We start from the raw sequence: 21,982 nt of genomic DNA on the forward strand, positions 1-21,982 counted from the left end.
ACAACTACTGTAGGCTACTACAGAATGGATCCTGCATCATTTTGAGGATAATAAAATGTCATAGAGAGTTATTTTATCTTCTCTCTTAAATGTTGTTCAGTGAAACAATTGTTTACTTTGTTCAGAAGCACGTTGTGTTCGGCGATCTATTTATAAATTCTGCCGCCAGAACAATGCTCTCACATGGTCTTGGAATGATCTGGCAATGTAGGCTACAACAAAAAAATATATGTTTCAATGTGGTAAGTCACAAGTCAGACGTTCAGTAGCCCTACAGCAGCCGTGTTTGGCTTTCTAGTTTATACAGTAGAACTCACGCTGCGAGTTGCGAAAAATACTGCCGTTTCTCTCATGAACAGCAGAGGGCACTTCCGACAATGCGAGCAAGGCGCTTTTGAAGTATGAATAGTCTGTCGCAAGTGATGACGTCATTAATGGTTCTCGCGCCACTCGCGACAAAGTGCGCACGTGAAGTATGCAGAGCCCTTTAGGATGCTGAATTCTTTCCTTTGACCACCCACCAGGCTGCCAATGTCTTGTCTATACAGGGGACATTGAAAAGTAAAATTTTGAATCCTTTGTATGGATTCCTTGCTTTTTCACCATTCATCATCACTGGCTAAATAAAATACATGCAATAATTATATATTTATATTTACATTTTAATAATACATTTTAAAACATGCAAATGGTTAATAACATTTTGAAAATGACCATAAACAACAAAACTAAAATACATAGCCTACAAAGAAGAGGATAGCAGGAGGCCTACTTAGTCTACACATGGTAGCCCAAATTTGACTAATATTACAGTACAGTTGTAATGGATTGTTTAAACATCAAACCTCACTTAAAACCATTCAATATCAAGAAAGTATTCTAATTATAGCATGATATGGCCAAAACATACATCATAAATAACTATTCCTAGTCATTTCAATGTCATTTTAAGGTAATAGTGAATTTAAGGCCCCAGTGGCGGCCATCTTGAAAATGAGGCCTTTCCTGAGGTCACATTTTGGTAGACTTTTAGTATGTTGTTAACTACATCTGATACTACTGTAAACCACTGAGAAACCTTTTGTTAGAATTTTTTTGGGGTTAAGTCATAAATGCACTTGACTATTTATTGAGTCCACTGACCACCAGCCTATGCACATGGCCTAGACTGCCAAAGACAAGAACAATGAGGACACATTTATAGCCATAGCCTTCAATGGCAGATGTTAGAGGATGGGATTTCAGGTTTTTGTACAGTAAGATTCCTACATGAACAGGCCAAAGGCACAGGTTACTTCAAAGACTCTGACTATTTCTTCCTCTTGTGATATGCAAATTATGTCTGGGGTGTTGGGAATTCGTGAGAAGTGCTATGTGGATGCATTAAACCAGTGGGGCTTGACAGGGGTATGTTTGTATAGTTGTTCCCGAGGAGCACAGGGGATCTGGGCAGCGATGAGGTCCGCCAGTCTATCGCACACACACACACACACACACACACACACACACACACACACACACACACACACACACACACACACACACACACACACACACACACACACACACACACACACACACACACACACATCTGATATTAACCCTTTACAACACATGATAGATTGTTTGATAGATTGATAGATAGAGAGGGGGAGAGAAAGAGATGTTAAGATGTAAGAGATGTAAGAAAGAGAGATGGAAAAGAAGAAACACAGGCAGGGAAGAGAGAGCTATACAGAGAGAGAGGGGTGACGGATGTGATTGTTGCATTTGTGCACACACCTAAACACACCAACATGCACACAATGTACACACACATAGAGAGACACGCAAGTACGCACACACACAATGTCAGTGTGAGGTCTGTGTGTGTGTGTGTATGTGTGCTTCTGTGTGTCAAGGCATACGTGTGTGTGTGTGTGTGTGTGTGTGTGTGTGTTCATTGGCAGGTTTTTGCTGTGTGTGTGTACTTGTGTGTGTGCCTGTGTTTGTGTGTGTGTTTGTCAGGGCTGTGTGTGTGTACTTGTTTGTGTGTGTGTTAGTGGTGTGGATTGGCACTACCCTCACGATCCGATTCGATCACGATTCGGGAGGTAGCGATCCGATTCCATTCGATTCTATGCGATTTGATTCAATTCCCCAATGCATTGCAATGCATTACATTTCTACTGAAAGCAAAGCAAATGTTTCATCAGTCATGATAGTAGTAGTCAGATACTGAGTAGTCAGATACTGAGCAACAATGTATTGGCTGTTTTCTGTTTCAGTCTGGATCAGTCTTGCAATGCTTTGAAGTGCTTTTATTTAATTTAATATTCATTTGCTCTCGAAAATTCTGGAACTTGCCGGATCGATTCTGGATCGTCCATGCCCCGCATTGGATTGGATCGCAGAATCGATCATTGTTGACACCACTAGTGCGTGTGCTTGTGTGTGTATGGCACGTGCGTATGTGTGTGTATGTGTCTCACTCTCACAATTGGAACATGCGCAATCATTCACACACACACACACACACACTCATGCATACACACACAGATGCACACAGACACACACAATCATTCACACACACACACACACACAAGCAAATTTCAGACTGGTGGAAATGGCCTTAGTTGTGTCAGGTTTGGTTGGGGAAAGCTTAAATTATTGGAATGAAAGTTAGTACAGTGTTGGCTGCCACTGACACCATGAGTTTGTTTGTCAAGTCAGACATCACATTTCACTCTGCCGTTAAAACAAACATCTACAGCATCATTCCATTACACAACACACCAGAGTTTCCCTGCCAGTTCACTCAGCACAAACATTCAGTCATTCCAATCACCATTCCTCCACACACCAGCTCCACCATTCTCTCAAAAGCTGGGGGAGAGAACATTTTTAGGCTTTGCCAATCAAACTGTCATATTGTACACGGTCTAGTTTTTTATTTTCGAAATATGTTTGTTTACTTTGAATCTTGGTAATGGTAGTGTGACATGTTATTTGTGAGGGTGTAATGTGTGTGTATTTTTATGTTGTTTTGGCCAATTTTATTAATATAAATATAATCTGGGGAAATGTATTTGATGTTGGGGTAGAAGAACCAATGGGGTTTCAAGAGGTTTTGATTAGTGCAATTTAGCAATTTAGCATTGGTGCAATTTAGCATTAGTGGGTTTTTCATATTTACGACTAATTTACAACTACAAACAACTGAATCGCTGTTGTGTTACTTTTGCATTACCTTGTTCACACTCTTACAACAACATAAACACATAGACTAACCTCCCCACCTTCCAAATTGATTTTTGCTATCCACCAGGCTAGCCTACATAACTTTTTTCGTGCTGAGCCCTACTCGGCTTTAGTTTCGCCTCACCTCATAGTCAATTTTACAACACTACACCAACTATCTCGCAAAAATAACCTTTTCTGCTGCATCCGCAGACCTAATTATGGCCAACTCTACCTGCGCCTGCAGTGATCTAGCTAATGCTAATGAAAGACTAGCCAAAGCCAACATGACGATTGAAGCACTTAGAAGTGACACTCGTCGGTTACGTTGCGAGATAGTCATAAAGTCCCATAACACCACGTTGAAACACCAAACCAGTAATACTAGCGCCAACCTAACTACACTATCTTTTCTACCCAGCAAACAGCAAATGAAGTCCCCCCCGAATCCACCGTGCTCCACTCCCGTCGCGCATCGTAGCTGGACGGACGTGGTTAACGGCGGCAGGGGAGTACTGCAGAAATGTTCACCACCTCTAGAGACTAGCAATCATTTTTCTGTACTTGACACAGTCACCGATGCAGAAACTGACCCTGTCCCCCCCTCCCACCAGGTGCCCAAGCCTCTACCACCAAGAGTGCGACCCAGTAGCCGCCGGACCCTCGCTACCCCCAGGCAAATCACCCGAGAGCAGCCTGCCCATTCAGAACCCCGGCGACCATCAACAGTCCTCATAGGATCTTCGATGGTTCGCCACGTAACCCTACGAAATGCCCAGACGTGGTGCCTACCTGGAGCTCTCGTAGCCGATGTCCAGTCGAATGTGCCAGGCGCGCTGTCACAGTATCCTACTGCCACAACTCTCATCGTCCATGCAGGCTCCAATGACATCCGGCTGCAGCAGTCTAAAAAACTTGAGTCCGATTTCCTCTCCCTTATTAATACCCTTCGCAGCACTGGAAAAAAATACGCTATCTCAGGCCCCATCCCCTCTGTTTGTTTCTCTGACTTCCAGTTCTCCCGAATCCGCCAACTGCACGTCTGGCTGATGAGACACTGCCGTCAAGAAGCCATTGCCTACGTTGACAACTTCTCTGCCTTCTGGAACCGCCGAAACCTCTTCGCACGAGATGGAAGGCACTTAAACAGATCTGGTGCACGTCTCCTCGCGACCAACCTGGAGCTGACCCTCGAAGCCCATCGGTCCTTGGACTGACTAACAGGCGTTTCAAATCCAAAGCACTACACGCATAAACGGCCATCCTGGTACTTTGCTCTTAAATTTGCGTTACGCCCCTTTATGGGTGAAAACAACCCGAATGTCTCATTGACTTACATGCTACATCGGTTAGCCTAAATGAACACATTCCATGCTTCAGCCACGGCTATTTGGCTATATTATTTGAACAGCCGGCAACACAACACGTTTTCGGCATGTTACGTGTGAACAACGCTAATCTACAGTTCCGTATCTTTCGTTTATTAAACCCCAACATCACCAATAACTTGTATGGGTTGTTTTCCCCCACAAATGGGCGTAACACACATGGAAAACGTCACACCGTTCATGAGTACACCAACTTAGACACTGCGAGCCCAACAGAGAGTACTCCACTAGCTATCCACGCTGTGACTACCCGTAGGAAAGCTCGCAGATGTAGACCCTCTGGTTGTGTACACAACAACCTAATTACGATTGCACCTGAACGCATTAACAATAGCTCTACTACTTTGAATGTTAATGCTGCATTACTTAACGTGCAGTCCCTGACCAACAAAAGCTTCGTAGTAAACCAGCTGGTCTCGGACAAAAACATAAGCTTCATGTTTCTTACCGAAACATGGCTTAAAGACGACGGAGCGGCTACTTTTATTGAGGCTTGCCCTTCCGATTACAAATTCCTTCACGCCCCGAGACCAAATAAACGAGGCGGAGGCGTAGCCATACTTTTCTCCAACAAATTTAATTGTATTTGTTTAATTGTAACTAATTTGGGCTCTTTCTCTTCATTTGAATACATGGCAATGAGGGTCCAAGCAAACCTCAAACTGATTATTATTGTTCTGTACCGCCCACCGAAATTCTCTTCGGCATTTCTGTCTGATTTCTCCACCTTCATGTCCGACGTACTTACTAACTATGATAAAGCAATAATTGCTGGCGACTTTAATATTCACGTAAATAAATCAGATGACGCAATAGCCAAGTCTTTTTTAGATACATTAAATGGATTCGGTCTCATCCAGAATGTTACAGAACAGCCTACCCATCGGAAAGGCAACACACTTGACCTTGTTATTTCACATGCGCTTGATATCAACAATATATCGGTCACGGATGTCGGCCTCTCCGACCACCACTGTGTGTTTTTTGATTTTGACATTTCAACACAAATTAGTACACCCAACAATGTCATTCACAGACGACGCATTAATGCCTCTGCTGAGCTTAAGATTTCAGACCTCATCAAATCAGGTGACCTACTAAATGGTCACTGCACACCTGATGAAATGGTTGATAGCTTCAACAACAACTTAAGAGGGATTCTAGATAACATAGCTCCAATTAGAACGACGACAAGAACCAGAGCTAGGTATTCACCTTGGATGAATGACTCACTTAGAGCAATGCAGAGCAACCGAGCGTCTTTGGAGGAAAACTAAATTAGAAGTCCATAGACAATCCCTTAGGGATGAGATCTCCTCCTACAATAATGCGGTACGCTCAGAGAGAAAAGCATATTTTTCCAAAATCATAACAGACAACCAGCATAATGCTAAAGTTCTTTTTTCCACTATTGACCACCTGCTTAATCCAACACATAGCAATAACAACCTAAATGCAGCATCACATGCCAAGTGCGAGGAATTTGCTAGATTTTTTAATAAAAAGATTGCAGACATTAGAGAAGGCATCCAAGGTGGAAACGCAGCAACCTCTGTCGCCCACTCAGGCGATACACCGAGGGGAGGGTTAAACCCCCCTAGGAGACCTGAGAGCTTCCAAAATTTTTGTCCAATTACAGAGGACGACCTCTGTAAAATAGTCAGGGAAAGTAAGCAGTCTACCTGCAGCCTTGACGCGATCCCCACATATCTGCTAAAAAACATACTTGGTTGCTTAGCAGCACCTTTACTGCAAATTGTTAACACCTCTATGCTTACAGGCATTTTTCCAAGCTCATTCAAAACAGCCATGGTAAAGCCACTCTTAAAAAAGACAAATTTAGATCAGAATTCACTAAACAACTACGGACCTATATCAAACCTCCCCTTTATAAGCAAGGTACTAGAAAAAGTTGTATTTAAACAGCTTAATCAACATCTGGCTGGGAATGATATCTTGGAAAAATTCCAATCAGGCTTTAGAGCCAACCATAGCACCGAAACAGCACTAACCAAAATAATAAGTGATCTTAGGCTCAGCACTGCCGCTAACAAAGTCTCAGCACTTATCCTCCTCGACCTCAGTGCAGCCTTTGACACGATAGACCATAACATACTAATTGACCGCCTTGAATCTTGGGTAGGACTGTCCGGCCACGTCTTAGAGTGGTTCAAAACATATATTACAGGAAGGCAGTTTTTTGTCACCAATGGAGAATACGTCTCCAACAAGTATGATGTGCCTTTTGGAGTTGCTCAGGGCAGTTGCTTGTAGTAGAGCGGCTACAGGGAAAATCGTGCAAATTATGATACAAGCGTGAAATTCGGCAGGTATGTGCTTAAGAGCAATGCGATCAAATCCACCTGATTGGCCACTTGAAATGGCGGCCATTTTCCAAGATGGCCACCAAAAAAGACCCCAGAAATTGATTTATTGCATAGAATTGACGTAGAAAATTATGATACAAGCATGAAATTCAACATGTATGTGCTAAAGACCAATGCGATCAAATCCACCTGATTGGCCACTTGAAATGGCGGCCATTTTCCAAGATGGCTGCCAAAAAAGACCCCAGAAATTGATTTATTGCATAGAATTGACCTAGAAAATTATGATACAAGCATGAAATTCAACATGTATGTGCTTAAGACCAATACGATCAAATCTACCTGATTGGCCACTTGAAATGGCGGCCATTTTCCAAGATGGCCGTAAAAAAAGACCCCAGAAATTGATTTATTGCATAGAATTGACCTAGAAAACTATGATACAAGCATGCAATTCAATATGTATGTGCTTACGACCAATACGATCAAATCTACCTGATTGGCCACTTGAAATGGTGGCCATTTTCCAAGATGGCCACCAAAAAAGACCCCAGAAAATGATTTATTGCATAGAATTGACCTAGAAAATTATGATACAAGCATGAAATTCAACATGTATGTGCTTACGACCAATACAAATGGTGGCCATTTTCCAAGATGGCTGCCAAAAAAGACCTCAGAAATTGATTTGTTGCACAGAATTGAGAAAGGAAATTATGATACAATCAAGAAATATGACCATTATGTGCTTAAGACCAACACAATACATTCTAAGGGATTTGTTGCACAGGATTGATCAAGCAAGTTATTATACAAGCATCAATTTAGGCATGAATGTGCAAAAAAACAACAATACAATCAAATTTACCTGACTCAACACTTGAAATGGAAGCCATTTTACAATATGGCTGCTAAAACACTGAATTTAGCCCAGAAGTGAGCAAGAAAACGATGTAAATTTGTATGTTTGTGCTTAAGAGCAATATAATCAAATCCCCCTCATTTGCAACTTGAAAATGTAACATGGCAGCCATTTTTAAAGATGACCATCAAAGAAGACACTAGAACTTCATTAATTGCAATTAATCTACCAGATGTGGCCCAAATAAACAATCACTATGTTTGAATTTCCAATAAATTCATCATAGAAGGAAACATAATCAAGCGGAAAGGCACATAAATGTAGGTCACCAAGGGTAACCCCGGTTCTCTGCGGGATATGAAGGAGATATCTCACTATGGGTAACGCCCTTTGCGTGGCCATTTGCCAAAACTTGCTTTCAATCATGCCGTCAGACCAATGAGCTGCGCAGATGGGCCCCCTGCGCCCCCTCGGGGACAAAGCCCAGGTGTGCCGGGCTCTGATCTTCAATCTGAGACAACTAACCTTTGAGCTTGTGGGTGAGTGTGGCAATCTGGTGAGATGTCTCGTTCATCTCCCTCAGAGAACCAGGGTTGCCCTCGGTGACCTATAGTTCTCTTTCGGTTGAATCACTCGACATCTTACTATGGGTATTGAAAAACTCCTGATTGCGTTGCCAGTTACCTAGAATGCGCAAGCAAAAGCCTGGCCGCAGCACAGACCCTTCCTGCCGATGCCCAGAGCTGTTGAAGGCGGAGAGGCAGCGTCCATCAACAGCGATAAGCGACACGGCTCACCCAACAGCCGCCCCACGGCCCAGGGGCAAGAGCTGCACCCGAAGGGTGCACTTGGAAGAGCAGGGGAGGCAAGCCCCTAATCCCTCCAGACAGACACCAACCATGGGGAAAGTTGATACCAGTACCAACCTAGGGGTTAGGCAGGCACTTGACACCATCATTAGAGCAGGCACACCGCCCAGACTCGGCCTACCGGTGTCAATAAAGTGTTTAGAGGGCAGATCCCGGCAACGCTAGCGGGGGAACAAGAAAGAGGCGCAGTCTTCGTTCCGAACCCGGAGGGGGAAGAGGGGTTAAGCACGGGGCGCACAAAGGCAGCGTCCAGACATCCAATACCACGGAAAGCACACAGTGGAGGGAACCCAGGGCACGGAAACCACCCGTCTGAGTGTAACCGATGTGCAAGTGGAGCCCACAGAGGTATAGCGAGGCCCCCAATATCAAGAGGTATTCCCCAATGGAAAACCAGGCCTTGGCACAAGGGGGAATATCCAGCATGTTCAGTACACAACACCTGCAGGTGCAACTGAGAGGCACCATGCCCAAGACCGCCAGGCAAGCTTGAGCTGCCATGTGATCTTGCTGGCAGAAAAGACCCAGTCATTCTCCAGCAGGGCTGCAGGTCCAAGTTGCGGACAGAGAACAGAGTAGCAACCACCACCACAGCGAGCCGGCCAAGAAAGCCCCGATAGACACCTGTTTGAGGGCACACGCTCTGGTTCCCAGGGGGACATCAAAGACGCACTTCCCCTCGATCAGGCAGCCTGGTCGAGCAGGGGCCTGAGATACTTCATTGGAGAAGTATGATCTAACTTACCACGGGCGCCCTACCCAGGGACAGCGCTCCAGGCAGCACAACTGACACTCGCGCTCCTGTTGAGCCCATGAGACACGCACAGTAAGGGGTGACCGACCCAAGGGAGACACGGGTAATGCGTCCTATTAGGAGAGGCGAGGATTCAGGTGGCCTTGCCACGATCAGTCTTGTGTTCCACAGAACTTGTGCCCGAACGTCAACCACCATTAGCGGAGGTCGGGTGCGCAAAGGGGACAGCACAGTGGCTGGAGAGGGCAGCCAGGGGAGGATGTTCATATCTTCGAATGTCCCAGGCTGACAAGCCAGAGCAGTTATGTGATTAGCTAAATTAAACATGTTTAATGTGAAGTCCAGAGCAAATAACGCAAATTCATGACAAAGCTTGTTTCTGGTGTTCACGCACCTTCTGTTTAACAGCAATATCGAGAGAACCATGAATTGCTGTTATTAGCATATTATTACCACACTGTCTTTATATTATTAGCATGTCATAACCTTGGGGTCCATTGACATTAAGTTAAGAACTGGCTTATGTGTCATTGCTGAACATTTTAATATCTGTATCACTTCATCATCTATGGAAACATATTTGAGGAGAGTGAACAATTATTTCCACCAAATTCTAGGGTCTTTTTGGACACATCGTCATCACATTTTAAGTAGTAAATCAAGTATATTTCATTGTAGGCCTATTGGTCTTAATCACATACATGCCGAATTTCATGTGTCCATCATAAATTGCTTGGATAATTCTGTGCAATAAATCATTGTCTAGGGTCTTTTTTGGCAGTCATCTTAGAAAATGGCCGCCATTTCAAGTGACCAATTGGGTAAATTTGATTGCACTGGTCTGAAGGGCATTAATGTTGAATTTCATGCTTTTATCATAATTTGCTAGGTCAATTCTATGCAATAAATCTATTTCTGGGGTCATTTTGGCGGCCATCTTGGAAAATGGCCACCATTTCAAGTGGCAAATCAGGTAGATTTGATTGTATTGGTCTTAAGCACATACATGTTGAATTTCATGCTTGTATCATAGTTTTCTAGGTCAATTCAATGCAATAAATCATTTTCTGGGGTCTTTTTTGGCGGCCATCTTGGAAAATGGGCACCATTTCAAGTGGCCAATCAGGTAGATTTGATCGTATTGGTCTTAAGCACATACATGTTGAATTTCATGCTTGTATCATAATTTTCAAGGTCAATTCTATGCAATAAATACATTTCTGGAGCCTTTTTTGGCGGCCATCTTGGAAAATGGCCACCATTTCAAGTGGCCAATCAGGCAGATTTGATTGTATTGGTCTTAAGCACATACCTGCCAAGTTTCATGCTTGTATCATAATTTGCACGATTCAAGCCAAATTGGCCTTGTAGCCGCTCTACTATTGGGCCCTCTCCTCTTCTCTCTCTATATGTTGCCCCTGGGCTCCATCAACAGAGAGCACAATGTTGATTTTCATAGCTATGCCGGTGACACTCAATTATATATCTCTGTCGAGCCTAGCCAAACCACTGCCATTCATGCCTTGACTAAATGCATGTCTGCCATCACAGATTGGATGAACAGTAACTTCCTAAAATTAAATGAGGATACAACTGAAGTGTTGCTCATTGGGCCTAAGAAAAAACGTGCAAAACTCCACTCAAGCCTAGGTGACCTAAGCATGCACATTAAAGATAAGGTTACTAGCCTAGGCGTGGTCATAGACTCGGATTTGAGCTTTGAACCTCACATCAACAAGATAACAAAATCTGCTTTTTTCCATCTTAGAAATGTCAACAAAGTGCGCGGCTTGGCCCCCCGACAAGACGCTGAGAAACTTATTCATGCCTTTGTCACCAGTAGGCTAGACTACTGTAATGCTCTTTTCTCTGGTCTCCCAAAAAAATTAATTGACAAATTGCAACTCATTCAAAATTCTGCGGCAAGAATCCTAACAAGAACCAGAATGAGAGAGCACATCTCTCCTGTCTTGGCAGACCTGCACTGGTTACCTGTCTCATACAGAATCGACTTTAAGATTCTGCTGACAGTATTTAAAGCATTAAATGGACTTGCCCCTAGTTATATCTCTGACATGCTCTCTTTTTATGCCCCTGCTCGAGCTCTCAGGTCCACTGATGCCAAGCTGCTAAGGACCCCCACCCCCCCCCGCAAAAGAAGATCGGCGACGCCGCGTTTGTTTGCTATGCGCCCAAGAGATGGAACGCCCTCCCCATCGAGATCCGATCAGCCAGCTCCGTCGACTCCTTCAAGAAGTAGCTGAGGACCCACCTCTTCATCCTTGCCAACTCCTAGCTGCCAAGGCGTCATAGTGTCCCAGCTGCCGCAGCGCCCTTACTGCTCACAACCAGCCCTGGCAGGGGGCTCCCCTAGGTGGCCGCTGGTCTCTGCCTGAGGTTTCTTCCTGACTATAGGGTTTTTTTTTTCCTCAGACCTCACTGAGCTTTTTTTTCCCCCTTACAAACTATGATTCAAGCGAAAGGGAGTTTTTCCTCACCCCTGATGCCACCAGGGGCCGCACCTGAGCGCCCAATCTCTGTGTGACTATCTATGACTTATGATAGGCCCAGCCACAATGGACCTTACGCATCTAAGAACCCTGGTCCTAACCTACGTTGACCTTATGACTCTACAATCTCTGTCTATCTCTTCTTCCTCTGCCTTCCTACTATTTCTGCCTCTCCTCTATACCTCTCCTTTTAAATCCATCTCTAACAATGATGTTTTTTCCCATTTGTTAAGCACTTTGAGTTACATGCCTTGTATGACACAGTGCTATACAAATACAATTATTATTATTATTATTATTATTATTATTATTATTATTATTATTATTATTATTATTATTATATTTAAGATGCTTTCAATCTGTGAGAGAGAAGGATCAGAGGCTTGGTGTGAGGCTACATGAAATTGTAAATGCAACTCTGATTTTGTGTGTTAATTTATTGTTGGGCTTTATTTGCTATACTGGAGCTGAAAGCTTTTAGCATTTTGTTAGCTCATTCACATTAGTTTGTGTATGGACATTTATACATACACTCACCGGCCACTTTATTAAGAACACCTGGCACAAGTGTTCATTGAAGCAAATGACTGATCAGCCAATCACATGGTGGAAACTCAATGCATTTACGCATGTAGACATGGTCGAGATGATATGATGCGGTTCAAACCGAGCATCATAATGGTGAAGAAAGGCTATTTAAAAGACTTTGAACATGGCATGGCTGTGGGTGTGGAAAGGCTTGATTTGAATATTTCAGAAAAGACTGATCTACTGGGATATTCACACATAACCATCTCTAGGGTTTACAAAGAATGGTGCGAAAAAGGAAAAAAATACAGTGAGCAGCGATTCTGTGGGCAAAAATGGCTTGTTGATGGCAGAGGTCGGAGGATAATGGCCAGACTGGTTTGAGCTGATACAAAGGCAACATAAAGTCAGATAACCACTCATTACAACCGAGGTATGCGTAAGAAAATCCCCAATTACACAGCACATCAAATCTTGAGGCAAATGGGCTACAGCAGCAGAAAACCACATTTGGTGCCAGTCCTGTCAGCTAAGAAGAGAAAATGAGGCTACAATTTGGTCAGACTCACCATAAACTACACTAGAAGATCAAAAAAAGGTTGCCTGGTCTGATGAGTTTTGATATCTACAACAGCATGAACACATGGGTCAACCCTGCCTTATATCAATGTTTCAGGTTGGAGATATAATGGCATAAGGATATTTTCTCATTACAATTTAGGCCACTTAGTACCATTTGATCTTTGTTGGAATGCTACAGTTACCTGAGTATTGGTGCAGACAGTTCAGGCAGTTATGAAGGCAAAAGGGGGTCCAACCTATCAGTAGAAAGGTGTTCCTAATTAAGTGGCAGGTGAGTGTATATTTTCTGTATATTTTTGCTGAATTTCTGTTTTTTTGCTATTTTCGAAGGCTCATGGGCATTTATAATTGCGGCACTTTTGTAAATAAACTGTAACCTCCAATCTCCACAGCTGACTGTTCAATAACACACACACACACAAACACACACACACACACACACACACACACACACACACACACAGACACACACACACACACACACACACACACACACACACACACACACACACACACACACACACACACACACACACACAGGTGGGAGACGTGACGCCCTGTTTTTTCGTAACATTGGTTAAAAACCTACAAAACTGTTATTATTCCTCTTAAAAACAAATGTCAATAAAGAAGATGTGGTACATTATGTTTCATATTAGTCTTAGATGAGAAGAAACATTTTTATGTAAAGGTTTATATGTCAAATATCCTGCGGTGTGACTGTAACATTAATGAAACCTGGAATATAATATATATATAAATTAACCAACAGCATTTTGAATAATGTATGAAGCATTTGGCATGATTGCATAAATATTAACTTGATATTAAGATATGTGAATGTGAAAAAAATTCAAGACAGTAATATTAACTACAAGTTCAATTTCGTAACACAAATTGCGTCCTGTGGGGTGACATGTATGTCAATGTTGGTGAACGGGCAGCTGCAAGGCCAACTACAAGGGTCTTAAAGACTGGCTCCTAACCAGTCAGTACCTCAGCTATTGGAGAGTGGTCTGGAAGTTTAAGGTGACTCTTCACTACTTAATATGTCTACATATTGCAATGTTTCTGTCACGCAATGCTTAGGTTCATTTTATGGTGTCCTGTGGTGTGACTGCTCTTATAGAAGGGGAAAAATGTTTTTTATAAATGAAAACACTTATTAACCCTGTGAGACCTGAACCATGAAAGCAATGAGAGAAAATTCTATTTTTTTGGAATTTGATTCAATATTGGTCCCTTATAAGAAATGTAAAAAAAAAAATCTAAATTTTGTTAAGGTCACTGAGATATTTAATGCATGATATATGATGCATCAGGCTTTAAAGAAATGCAAATTCCAATTTCATGACAATTGAAAAATGACTTTTAATGCATTTACAACTTTTGTTTAATTTAAAAAAGTTGTCAAACAATTTAATTTGAGGATTATCTTAAAATATTTAGTGAGATCCTGCCATTTTGTTTAGCCTATCCTTGTTTTAGCAGGACCATATTTTACATTTCCCACAGCCTGGTTCGGTAATTTTTTAAAATCTATGTAAAAACATAACTGATTGAATGCTTAACAACCTATTTATGGGTGTAATATAGATCATTATTCATTTTTGATGTGGAATTTGAACAATGGGTCTATTACTACAATTGGACCATTTCTCCATTCACTTCAATGCATTTTTTACGAGATCATAATTTGTAAACATTTTGCATTACATTTTCAAAATTGCAAGTAAAACCTGTTTCTTAAGGCAATATCTTTGTCTTGAAGTAAAACAACTTGTGTGTTTTGTTAAATGATCGTCGTGGTATGCTTTGTAAGTTTCCCTATGGCAAAATGCGTTGATGGCTGACTTCCTGCCACCGCCGGATGGTGCTTATTTGTTTCATCAGTTTTAGCACGATCTCTCTGCAACACGGTGTAAAAATATAAACTCTTCCTTGATTAATTGCACAAAGCAAGTGTTCAAATTAAAGGATGTAGAGTTATATTTCGGAAATTTGTACACAAACCCTTTGCAATTTGACGATATCTCAGCGTCGGTCAGGGAAACCGCTTCTACCCCATTTTTCTATTTTTCGCCGAGCTGTGGTCAACTTGTTGTCGACCGCTGCTCTCTTGTGGCGGTTTCTGTGTACTGCAGGACGTTTGGAAATGACACGCAGGATGTTTTTGAGATCGATTTTTTTGTGTCAGCGGGGAGAGGGCTTTGAATTTGATGAATCAAATATGATGCGTCCGGTGCGATAGGGTTAAGATTAAACACAATATCATTATCTAGTTAGCATGATCTCAGAGGTCAGTCATGTATACAAAATGACCACAATGCAGTGAATTTCCTGTGGTGTGACTTCATGTCATGCGGTGTGACATGCTTATGCAATGTGTTACTCAATCCTTACTTGTTTTTCATGTATCATGCAAGGATATAAGGATACCAGGATATTTATTTGTCACATTCACACAATTATTACAAGTAATACAGTGAAACCATGCAGTGAAATCACAGTAATCTGCCTGTACAATGCATAGGCGTGTGTGGGTGTGGGTGGGTAGAAGTGTGTGTCTGGGGTGGGGGTTACAGGAACAACGAGCATGGGGGATATGTTTGGGGGATATGCAGAATATTAATAATTTTATTGTATCTTACAGAAATGTCACACCAAGGATGTCACACCGCAGGCCACATTTTCCCAAAAATGGCAAAAAATTTGGCGAAATTCCACGGACCACTATGAGCTTTATTTTTTTTCTATTTTATTCTTTTTTTTTTTTTTGCGTTACGCCCTTAAACGTCAACCACCCATAAACAAGTGAGACACACAGACACACACACACAACACTAGGGTGACCAGCTGTCCGGACTTCGGCCGGACAACCCCGCCCCTTAACTTTCTAACCTAGCGTCCTCGCGACGTACCCATTGCTTCGACTCGCCGCCTCCCCGCCTCCATGGAGAAGACAGTGAAGTCGGCATTCTAAACTGTAGGCAGAAATCAGGGAGCAGCGCTGCCATCTTACCTCAGACTAACTCGGCTGCTAACAACAGTTTTACTTGTAAAACAAGATGTTTTGGGACAGATTTTCGCATGTCGTTACCTTACCAATAAAGGAGTCGTCAGTAGGCTACCACTAACTTAATGTTGTATCAGAGACGGCAGGTTACAATAGACAAATCCTTCCGTTGTAGTCTGTATTATTTCATAAATATTTTGTTCATGTATTTTGAGTAGTCATGCATGCGTAGGCCTATAATAGCCAACAATTTATTTGATTTACTTTATTCAAAGTTTGCCAGGAGTGTGTTTATCGGAGAGAGGCGACAGCTTCTGTCAACCTTTTTTTTCATGCAGACGCTTGCTTGGAAAACTATAGCAACAACAACAGTTCAAAATATAGACAGAGCACCTGTGCAGAAAGACACTTTTTTTTGTCCTGTTCACAAAGTTGTGAGAGCCCTCATTGTAAATGCATTTAGCAGACAAACTTACTTGCACCATGCGTTCCCAATGCAGGGAAAAATAGGAGACAGACAGTAGACAATAATATAGCAAACTTATTTCACTTTCATACACTCAGTCAAAGTAAGCTACTTCACGTAAGCTATGGATCGCAAATGACACAAATCGCGTGCAGATTTCCCCGACATAAGCCTAAAGTAATATAGTTAATTTGTTGTGCGAAGTCTGGAGTAAAATCTGGAGTAACATGGCGGCCGCAGATATCGGAAACACGCGCAACTGTCATTCTAGTTTGTGTCAATGACGTTGCCTCGCATCTCGAGGCCATAAGCACAAGGGGAGGATGGGAGGAAAGACACACAGACGTCGTAAACGGGTCGTAAAAACGGACCGATGGCCACCCTAAAACACACACACACACACACACACACACACACACACACACACACACACACACACACACACACACACACACACACACACACACACAGTTTAGTCATGCACTACACACACACACACACACATAGTTTACAGTCATGCACTAACACAGTGTATTACTTACTCTGTCTTGGTGGATGTTGTGATCACTGGCACCAGCTTCTGAAGAACATCATCAGGGCTGAGGAGTTCAGTCTGATCTTTCTCTGGGGTCTTCATGTATTTCTGCAGGTCAAACCCATCCAGCTGCTCTTTTGACATTGTGAGATTAAATACCACAGTCTCCCACTCTCCTGGTAACAGCATCTCTACAGACAGCTCCCCTCCCTGTCAATGTCTTCCACAACAGCATGATGATTCATCTCATTGAGGCAGTAGAACAGGTTGATCCCTTTGCCTGATTTTCTCTCACCCCTGATCTTCTCTTTGACACACTGGATTGTCTGCACTAAGCTCTGTGATTGGCTACTGATCTGTGGCAGTACACGCTTCAGGAGTTTATGATTGGACTCCAGTGAGATGCCCAGGAGGAAGCGGAGGAAAAGGTCCAGGTGTCCATTCTCACTGTGTAAGGCAAGATCCATTGCTGTCTCGTGCAGGTCATGAAGTGTTTTAGCTTTGAACAGAGCAGAGAGCTGAGAGGTTTGCTGTTGATCAGATGTGTTTCTGTCTGTTTTGAGGAAGCACAGAAACACATATAAGGCTGCCAGGAACTCCTGAATGCTCAGATGAAGAAAGCAGAACACCTTCTGGTACATCCCAATCTCCTTCCTGAAGATCTGGGTGCAGACGTCTGAGTATACTGAGGCCTGTTTAACATCCACGCCACACTTTATCAGGTCCTCTTCATAGAAGATCAGCTTGCCCTTCTCCAGCTGCTGGAAAGCCAGTCGCCCCAGCGTCAGAACACTGTCCTCGTTCCAGCCAGTATACCTGTCTTGAGTAATGTGTGATTGGATGAACAGGAATTGTATGTACATCTGGGTCAGGGTGGCTGGAATCGCATCACTGTTGCCTTTAGACAGGACAGAAACCAGAACAGTGGCTGCCATCCAACAGAAGACTGGAATGTGGCACATGATGTAGAGGCTCCTGGATCTCTTCAGGTGTTTGATGACTCTGCTGGCCATTTCCTCATCATTGATGCTCTTCTTAAAATACTCATCCTTCTGTGGGTCAGTAAACCCTTGCACTTCTGTCACCTGGTCAACACACTTAGGAGGGATTTGATTGGCTGCTGCTGGTCGGGAAGTGATCCAAATTTTAGCAGAGGGGAGCAGATTCCCTTTGATGAGGTTTGTAAGGAGGACGTCCACTGTAGCAGGTTCTGATACATTGTAGATGCATTCATTATGGTGGAAATCCAGAGGAAGCCTGCTTTCATCCAGTCCATCAAAGATGAAGGCAATGTTGTACTTTTCATTAGTGAAGAAGGGGAGGTCACATTTTACACTGAAAAAATGATCAATGAATTCCATAAGAGTATATTTCTTATCTTTGATCCCATTTATCTCCCGAAAAGACACAGGAAACAGCAAGTCAATGTCCTGATTGGCTCTTCCTTCAGCCCAGTCCAGAATGAACTTCTGCACCGAGACTGTTTTCCCTATTCCAGCAACTCCCTTTGTCATCACTGTTCTGATGCGTTTCTTTTTCACAGATAAGCACTTGAAGATGTCATTGCATTTGATTGGTGTCTCCCCCTTGGTTGTGTTTTTCTTGGATGCCATCTCAATCTGTTTGACCTCATGTTCAGTACTGACCTCAACACATTCCCCCTCTGTGATGTAGAGTTCTGTGTACATTTTCTCCAGAGATGCCACTTTCCCCTGCTTTGGGATAGCTACATGCACATTCTGGAACTTCTTAACTAGCTTGTCATCTTGGAAACAGCCCATATAATATACAGACAGTTCAAAAAGATTGTGTTGGCCATCTTATACACATATACACACATGCATCAATGATTCAGCTCACATACAAATATTTCCAAAAGAACTGAANGAGACCATCCAGCTAGATATGATTAATTCCAGAGGTGGAAGAAGTACTGAAGTTGTGTACTTAAGTAAAAGTAGAAGTACCCGGCGAAATTTACTTTTTGAGTAAAAGTACAAGTAGGCCTACTCGCGCAATGGCTGTCTGTCTCCATGTCTGCCTACTTGATCCAATAGGAAAAAGTTTCTGCAACGGTTTTCGGTTCTATTTGAAAATGACTATCGGGTCATTTCATGTGAAATCAGACACTTTGGGACCTGACCGACACGGATTTCAATCATACTTGCTGTGCCTGTTTAGTAGCAAGGTAGCACCCCAGAACTGCATTTGTGTGAATCTGACACCAATATTAAGGGAGAAACAGACTAGCAAAGGTTTACATATGAGGGTAGGACACTATGCATTCAGCCTTGATTATATCAGTCAGTGTAAGTCACAAAAGGATGTCTGAGGTGTTGTTTGAAAGCTCTTTTCTGGCTCTACAAATTACACACACAGCATGGAATACAACAACCTTCAGAATATGAATTATGATACATTGAAAAATTAAAAATTGAATATCCAAAAAAACGTATATTTTAAAATGGCTGGTTTCTTGTCTAAACATAGCCTGTAATGGTGTTTGGTTCTTTATTCAGCAGTTCTGGGGTGCTACCTTGCTACTAAACTGGCACAGCAAGTATGATTGAAATCTGTGTCTGTCCGGTTCCAAAGTGTCTGATTTCACGTGAAATGACCCTATGGAGTCATGTTAATGTTTTTTTTAAAGTAAGCCTATCTTTTCTGTCTGGGTGTTAATTTGGAAGAGGGGCTTGGTCCCGCCTCCCTGCCTGCAGCTGAGGATACTCAAATATCCACGAAACACAACCGGAAAAATAGGATAAATGTAACTCGTAACAAAGTATTCTTCGAGAAATGTAAGGAGTAGAAAGTAGAAGTAATTGTCAAAAAATGTAACTGAGTAAAAGTAAAAGTCTGCATTTTTATTTTTACTCAAGTAAGTACAAATTCCAGAAAAAAACTACTTAAAGGGTTATGCCACTATTTTGGGGCTTAATACAGTTAAAATCGTTGGACAGGGTTTATAAAGGTGGTAAAGTGTCTTATTTTTCATGTAAGCCGTTGTCTTGCTTTAAGACAAGCTAAAAGAGGGAGCATGTCGCTAAGCTAGTGAAAGTCAATGCATCCATGTAGCATGCTACATGCTACAGTGATCCATTGACTTTCACTAGCTTAGCGACATACTCCCTCTTTTAACTTGTCTTAAGGCAAGCAGGGATTAAAGTTTAAAAAAATCCTGAGTCTGAACTTTTTGGTGCGTCCACGTGACCCTATACAATACACGGTGAAACGAGAATTTCATTGCTTTTTAAGCTTAGTATTTACACTTATGTTTATCTTATTTATCTTATTCTTATGTGGGTGCCATGTCAGGGTCAAAATGATGAATGACTTAAATGACTTTTGCAACTCGAATAGGGCCTACCAAGGAGACCAAAAGGGTGTCAATAGCGCTAATCATTATTACATAATTACATACTTATTATGCATAATATTGTAGTTACATAGGCTATTTCATCACAAAAGCATTAGAAAAGTATGTGTAGCAGAATATGAGCAACAAAGATTGAAATACCAAGACATGTCAGATACAGAGGAGAACAGAGGTAAAAGCATAATCTTTGGTTACTTAGGCCAGTGTTTCCCAACCAGTGGTACACGAGCACACTGCAGGGGGTACTTGAAAAAGTGTTATTATTATATAACAAATGTATGGAGCAGCCACATCAGGACAGAGAAAATTATATAGAAAATTAATTAGGGGGTACTCATGGCACAACTAAGAGGCTTAGGGGGTACGCAAGACGCAAGAAAGGTTGGGAAACACTGACTTTGGCCAAAGTGTATAATCCTGCCTTATATTAAAAGAAAAGAAAATGCCTGGAAATGGCTGAATAATAATGCAAAATATTTTTAGTTTTAATGAATTACAAATGCAAATCAACTTAATTCATTAATGTCATTTTGATGGCTACTATGGACTATATGATTATGATGGGCGCTTTGGAGCTGTGAGGGGTGAAAACGTTCACCCCTCCTTAAGTTGAGTGTTCTTCTGTCCTGTTCCTGTTCGTGCCTGCTTCCTCAGTCCCCCCCCCCCCCCCTTCTTCTACATTTGGCCGTTTCTGTGATCTCTACTAAGACATAAGACACTGTAGTGTGCCCCCCCCCCTCCTTAGTAATTGATCTCGACTCTTATTGTGCTGTGCCTAGTTTTCTCGAGTAGATCGGTTGCAGTGTGTTGTATCAACAACCTCATCATGTAGTGAGTGTTTTCAATGTTCTGAGACTTCTCTTGTGTGCTATGGTATAAAATACCCTGAATCGTGTGCTATGCATATTTAGGCTAGTGACAATGGGCCCAAAAAGGCCTTCGTTTTCGAGATACCCCAACCGGAGGTAGAACAAAACCCAATAATGTTTTTCCTCATCTCTAAGGTGTCCCATACATGAAAATGATTCTTGGCCAAAGTGATTTTAATGCTAAGTCTAAAAATTTTACACATTTCCATATGCACCTCCAAACAAAAAAAGCACCCAAAATGTGACTTCTCCGTATGGGAGTAGATATACAAAAAATCATGCAGAAAATTACCAGAAGCTCTGAGAGCTTTGAGAATTGGTATGCTTGTGCCCAGGGGCTACCTGCACCAGATAGAAGTGGTTGGATTCGACCATTTTGATGTATGAAGGAGATATAGGCATTTAATCACACATCTAAAATAGGCGGAAAATGAAAAAAGTGATATTCATACAGAATGTCATCATGTACATTGTAATTGCTTTGTCAGGGAATACCATATGCACACATATGATATCTTGATGGAAAGGTGAGATTGTTCTGAATCCAGCAATACCTCATATGTATATATTGTCTGAATATTAAAGATGGCATATCGTTCAATGTATGAGGTGCCCAGAATGAAAAAAATCGAAAAGGAGTTACAGGACCTATTTCAATGCACTTAAGTGGTGACAGGAATG

This window comes from Engraulis encrasicolus, chromosome 5 (genome assembly GCF_034702125.1).
Source record: "Engraulis encrasicolus isolate BLACKSEA-1 chromosome 5, IST_EnEncr_1.0, whole genome shotgun sequence".
NCBI lineage: Eukaryota > Metazoa > Chordata > Actinopteri > Clupeiformes > Engraulidae > Engraulis > Engraulis encrasicolus.